Raw genomic sequence first — 6923 nt, 5'->3', positions numbered from 1 at the left:
CCTGGAAAGCCCCAAATCTGCCAGGACATGGTCTGAGTGGAACTGGAATGAGGAAGGAAACCAGACTTTATTGAGATTTTATCTGTCAAGGGCAGTAGATTAAAAGGTGGCATTGATTCAGCTCAGCAGGTTGCCAGGGGCAGAACAGACTCAAATCCATCTAGCAGAGGGTGACTCACAGTGCCCTGACTGCCCCCACCCCACACACTTCCAGGAGATGCCAGGTTGGGGAGCAGTGCCCAGGGGTGCTGGCAACACAGCAGGGGCTTCCTGCAGCCAGGCTCTTGGTGACCAGTGATGCCCTCGAGATTTCCAGTTCCTTGTTCCAAGCAGTGGTGAGGTATTCCCATCCTGGAGGAAGATGGATTCGGGAAGATGGATTAGAAGATGGATTAGCCCCTAGGAGCAGGTGGGATGCACTCAAGGATGCTGAGGGAGATGCCCTGGCAAGGTTCCTCTCTGATCTCTTTGGAATGTTGTAGCTATCAGGAGGTTCCTGGTGAGTGGGAGAAGCAAATCTCACACCCAGCTTTGAGGAGGTGAACTACAGCCTGCTCAATGTCAGCTCTGACCCTGGGAGCATGATGGAGCAAATCCTCCCAGCAATCCCTGCCAAACACCTGAAGGGTGAGACAGGAGCAGCCATGAGGGATTTCACATCACACCTGATGGACCTGGCTACCCAGAATGGCAAGAAAACCGGCTGTGGGGATGTGGGGAGAACCTTCACTTCAGCAAAGCCCTCAGCATGGTCACCCATGGCCTCTGGGGTGCCAAACTAGGTAGATACAGGCTGGGAAAGGGGGTGACTGTCCAGAACATGCTCAAAGTCCCATTGCTTTCTGTCCAGGAATGCCCCTGGGTTCCAGGAGACCCTGATAGTCCCCACAGACCCACATTGCCAGGGTCTCTGCAGGCTGTCGCAGGCTTACAGCACAAGGATCTTGATTCAGACATGCCCATGGTTCACATTTAATTAAAATCATAGAATTAAAGAATCATTTAGGTTGGAAAAGACCCTTGAGACCATCAAGTCCAACCATTCCCCCAGCACTGCCAAGTCCACCTTTAACCCATGTCCCCAAGTCTTTTAAATCCCTCCAGGGATGGGGACTCCACTACTGCCCTAGGCAGCCTGTGCCAATGCTTGACAGCCCTTTCGGGTGAAGAAATTTTCCCTAATATCTGGCATAAACCTCCTCTAGTGCTGGCTTGAGGCCATTTCTCCTTGTCCTGTCCCTGTTGCCTGGGAGCATAGCCCATTCCCAACCTGGCTGCACCCTCCTGTCAGGGAGTTGTGGAGAGAGAAAATCCCCCCAGAGTCTCCTTTTCTTCAGGCTGAGCCCCCCAAGCTCCCTCAGCTGCTCCTCATCAGACTTGTGCTCTGCTGCCTTCTACGGACACAACTCAAGTTGTGTGGAGTGGGAGGAAGGGCCTGGCAGGGAGCTGCTTGTTTTGGTGGTACCTCAGAAACCCCAGCAAACCATCTGGCTGCTGTTCCCTGCCCCGGGAGGGCCGGTGGATACAGCCAACATGATGTTTGCTTCGTCAACACAAAGGCTGGCTAAAACATCAAGTGAATCACTTCCTCCTCCAGCGCTGGGATAAAGCTTGTCCCCTTCCAGTCGGGCTTCACTGACCTGCCCTGGTTGGCTCTTTGGTGTGGTGGGGGGGTTGCCTGTCTCCCCAGCCACCTTCTTGCAGGTCCCCAAGCAGCTGGTGGCTCTCCTGCCCACAGAGCCTGGCCTCTTGCTTTCGGTTCTACCCTCAGCACACCAACACCTGCGGTATTTCTGTCTCACTTCTGTTCGGAGCAGAGCTGTAGTACCTGGTCCGAGAAGTGAGTCTAAACTCCAGGAATGAGGTTTTATAGAATTTTGGAGTCATGGAATAGTTTGGGTGGGAATGGTCCTTAGAGCTCACCTCCTTCCCAACACTTGCCATGGGGCAGGAACACCTTTCTCTATCCCAGCTTGCTCCAAGCCCCATCCAACCTGGCCTTGGACACCTCCAGGGGTGGGGCAGCCACAGCTTCAGTCTGTGCAACCTGTGCCGGGGTCTCACCATCTTCACAGGGAGGGATTCCTTCCTAATATCCCATCTAACCCTGTCCCGTGGCAGTGGGAAGCCATTCCCCCTTGTGCTGTTCACTCCAGGCCCTTGTCCAAAGTCCTTTTCCAGCTGTCTTGGAGTCCCTTTAGGCACTCTAAGGTCTCCCCTGAGCCATCTCTTCTCCAGGCTGAACACCCCCATCTCTCTCAGCCTCTCTCCAAAGCAGAGGGGCTCCAGCCCTCAGAACATCTCTGTGGCCGCCTGTGGACACCTGCAACATCTGAGTTTGCCTGGGAATGGAGAGCCCAGTGTTGCCCAGTGCCACCCAGTGCTTCTGCACAGCCAACAAGAAGTGGCAGGACTGAAACTGCCACCTTTGTCCTCCCTGGCCTTCCTCTGGCCAACAATTTGCTTTTCCAGATCGTGTCTTGATTGACATTCCCTCTGCCCCTATTTGCTGTTATTCCCTCAAGCAGAGGGAACAAGAAGTCACACACGATGCTGGAGGATTTTAGATGCATAGAAAACCCCAGCAAGGCACCTCCCTGGACCAGCACCGCAGCACCTCCAACCGGGCTGGTGCTCACACCTGTGTGAGGCTGAGTTGGGCACAGAAGCTGACTCTGTACAGCAACCTACAAACACTGCAGCCCTTGCTGAGATCAGGAGAACCACAGAGTCATGGAATAAACTGGGTTGGAAGGGACCCACAGGGATCATCCAGTCCAGCTCCTGTCCCTGCACACACACCTCAACAATCCCACCCTGTGCCTGGGAGCAGTGTGCAAGGGCTCCTGGAGCTCTGGCAGCCTTGGGGCTGGGACCATTCCCTGGGGAGCCTGGTCAGTGCCTGAGCACCCTCTGGGGGAAGAACCTTTCCGTGATATCCAACCTAAATCCCCCTGACACAGCTCCAGCCCTTCCCTGGGCCCTGTCCCTGGTCCCAGGGAGCAGAGATCGGAGCTGCCCCTTGGGAGGAGCTGCAGCCCCTGGGTGGGTCTGACCTCAGTCTCCTCTGCTCCAGCTGGACAGGCTGAGTGCCCTCAGATGCTTCTTGTGTGGCCCCTCTGGGCCTTTCTCCATTCTCGTTTCCCTCCTCTGGACACTCTCTAACAGCTTTAGATCTTTCTCACATTGTGGTGCCCAGACCTGCTCCCAGAGAGAGGATGGAGACATGTGGCATGTCCCCTGCCAAAAGCCAGGCCAGGAACATGGCGATTTCCCTGGCAGCCCCTGGGTGAAGGGCTGTGAGCAGGAAGCAGCAGCGTGACAGAGCTGGCTCTGCTGCAGGATGGGCACAGCAGCAGCACTTCCTTCCTTTAATCCCCTTTTTTCCCATTGCCCTGCCAAAGCCTGCTGGCTTTACCCAGAGGGCAGGCTTCCCAGTGACAGCTTTCACCAGGGATACCTGCAGGGATGGGGTTCCAGTGCCAGGCTGGTGTCAAAAGTGGCTTTGGTCCCTTGACTAAAGTGCTGCAGTCGGTGTTTTTAGTGCTGCAGTTGCACCAGCAGTGTCCCTCAGAGGTCCCGTGTGACAGGGCTGCTTTATTGCCACAAAATAGCAAAAATAAAGTGCTCTGCAATATTCTGTGTGGCCTTGAGCTGTGAGAACCAGGCCAGACTCTCTGGTGCAGTGAGGAGCCACCGAGTGCTGGGGGAGATCTGGTGGCAGCAGAGACCTGCTTCCTGAAGCTCCTAAGCACACATCATCTCTCACTCGCTGAGCCAAGCACTTTCACAGAATCTCAGAATCATGGAATATCCTGAGTTGGAAGAGACCCACAAAGATTATTGAGTCCAACTCCTGGCCCTGCACAGGACAGCCCAAGGAATCCCACCCTGTGCCTGAGAGCGTTGTCCAAATGCTCCTTGGACAACCTTCTTCTCCAAGCATTTAGCTGTGGGACAAGGGAGGTGGCAGTCAAAGGAGCCAGGGAGCTGTCCTGGCCCAAGGATTTGGGAGTCTCTCTCTTGGCCTCCAGATTCTGCAGGGCCCTGACCTTAGCTCACAAAGCCCACGTGGAGATGTGATGCCTTTCCAGGGATGTGCTCAGCTTGGGAGATCCCTTGCCCCACCCTGACCCCAGCCTGCACCCCTCAGCAATGAGTTTAAAATCCTGGTGGCAGAATGGAGCACCCCTCCATCCCTGCATCGTGGGGCTGCTCCGAGTGCTGCACGCCCCTCACCCACTGGGGTCCTGCCTTCCTTTGGAGCACCAGAACTTTCTGCCTAAGAGAGTTTGAATTTAATAGATGTCAGTGGATCAGTCCGTGATTTCTGCAGTCTGTCAGCAGCCAGCACCTGCAGTGTCCTGTGGCACTGAGTCCCCAGTTACATGTTGGGTGGAAAAACCATTTTTGCTCATTTTGGAGCTGTCACAGGCTGGCATTGGAACAAGATGAGCTTCCAGGTCCCTTCCAACCCAAACCATTCCATAATTCCATGACTGGGGTGGTACTGCTGGGCAGAGCACCTTTGGGGCAGGAGCTGCTCCTGGTACTTTTTTCGGGGAGTTTATTTTTCTTTGAAGCTTGTCCACCAGTGTGTGCCCAACACGGGAGGTTTTTGCTCTTCCAGTTGTGTCTTCCCTCCTTTAGAGTGACTTTTTCCACCTTCTAACAAAGGTCTCCTAAGTTATCAAAGCCTGGAATAAATAGATTTAGCCAGTTCGGCTGGGAAGTTTGTATTCCTTTAAATTCTTGTGCCTTTCCCTAAGCCCTTCAAGAGTTTCTTTCCCTAATACAGCGCTGCAACTTGACCCTGTGGAGCAGAGCCGATCAGAGGGAGATGGTGAAAGAAAGGCACATGGAGACTGGAGTCATCTGAGGACAAGGCAGCACTCAGAGAACTCCTCCAGCGATGCTCTGATGTTTGGGAGATGTTGGCATGGGATGGTGTTGGCAGGTGCAGACAGCAGATCACTCAGTACCTCCCTTAGGAACAGGAGCTCAGGGCACAGCAGAGTCCCTGGGATGGGGGATGGCCACACCCACAGGCTCTGCAGGAGCTGCTCTGACCCTGGGAGACAGAAAGGGAGGAAGCTGCAGGTGGAAGCTCCTCAAATGCTGTGAGGGGGTGCGTGAAAAGCCGTGGCTGCCCCATCCCTGGAAGTGTCCAAGGCCAGGCTGGACAGGGCTTGGAGCAACGTGGGATAGTGGAAGGTGTCCCTGCCCAGGATAGGGGGTGGAACTGGATGAGCTTTAAGATCTCATCCAACCCAAGGCAGTCTGTGACTCCAAGATCCTATGAAATGTCATTCCTGGATGTCTCAGGTCTTACCGTGTGAAAAAGCATTATGAAAATGACTTTCCTGCTTCCATTCCTTATCTTGTGGAGCAGTTTGCATCCAGCTGGCAGCAAACAGCAGATCATCCTTATCCCTGGTACTAGAACCACAACAAAACCATTTTTTTGTCTCTTTCTGGGGATGAAATCCAGCACTTTTCCTGCAGATACAAGAAAAAGGCTACTTGAATCTTGACTGATGTGAAGTCCTTAGAGCTGTGACTTGAGGGTACTTGGAAAATTGCCCTGGAAAGAGGAGGAAGTCGCTTCCAGAGATATTCCCGAGGGGTGGGAAGCCTTTTGTGCCCTGGAACACAGTCCCAGCCATGATGTTTGCCGAGGACAGGTTTGAGCCAGGGGCTGTCCTGCCCTCAGGGACCACAGGAGCATCTCCTAGAGAAAAGGAATCTGTGGTGTCACTTCCAGTGATTGGGATCAGGTTGCCCGAGTGGGATCAGGCATTGGCTGGGCCATACAAAAGGAAAGCAGAAACTGGGGGAAGAAAAGCAGTTTTACCACAACCCAGGATTGGCCTTTAGAGCCAGGACTACTTGGGATTAGTTTGAGCCTTTCCAGTGGTGTGGCTGGGATGAAGGGTGTGTTGCCTTGTGCTGGGACATTAGATCAATGAGCTGTGCAGGGTTGTCTGGAATGTGGCAATCAAGGGGTGTCCAAAATGAACAGGAAAGAAAGAAAGAAAAGAGAACAAGACGCCACAAAATGAGCCAAAGTAGTTGGAAAAAAACCCAACCAAAAAAATCCCACCCAAAAAGGCATTTTTATGAATTTGTGGTTTATTTTCTCCTTAACAAATGTAGAGGGAGAAGAAATTCAAAACACGCCCTGTGCTACAGCCTCCGGAAATGCTGAATTCTTGCAGAAGGCTGGCAGCAAAGTCAGCCTGAGAACAGCCCACCATGGCCCGGAGGCAGCACCAGGGACCCTCAACCCCACCCGGGCACAGGGGCAGGAAGAAGGAGCAGGGACACTGTGTCACCAGCCGGGCTTTCAGTGCCATTTAACGTGAACTGTGCTTCCCGAAGCCAGGAGCAGCCGCCACCGAAGGCCACAGGCTCGATCAGGACAAGCCAGGTACCCCTGCGGCCACTAAAGCGCTCCCGGAGGGCTCTGCCTGTCCCAAGCGCACTCCCAGCCTGCCCGAGACAGGCCCCCAGGGCCTCCACACAGGGGCCAGGCAGCATCTCGGGGGGTGGGGAGTGCGGCAGCTCCGCAAGGGGCCGGGGGCGGAGAAATCCCGCCGGGGCCGGGGCTGGCGGGGTCTCAGGCCCGGCCCGTCCCCTCAGGCCCGCGCGGTCCCCACGGCCTCGGGCCCGGCTCGGCCGGGACTTCTTCCCGTCCCGTCTTCTCGCGAGAGAACGCTCCTTGGCGTCACGCGCCGCGGCGGCCGCCTCGCGCGCGCGCGCTCTCACGCCGCCGCCGTATCCTTCCGCGCGCTCCCCCTCCCCCTTCTGGAGAGTTCTGCACGGCGGCTCGGCACGACAAATAGTCCCCGCAGCTCCCCGGCCCCCCTACCTCTCCCGCTCCTTCTCCTCCTCCCGCCCCGGCCTCTCCCTTCCCTCCCCTC

The sequence above is a fragment of the Corvus cornix genome, chromosome 13 (genome assembly GCF_000738735.6).
Source record: "Corvus cornix cornix isolate S_Up_H32 chromosome 13, ASM73873v5, whole genome shotgun sequence".
Taxonomy (NCBI): domain Eukaryota; kingdom Metazoa; phylum Chordata; class Aves; order Passeriformes; family Corvidae; genus Corvus; species Corvus cornix.
Note: the sequence above shows the minus strand (reverse complement) of the source record.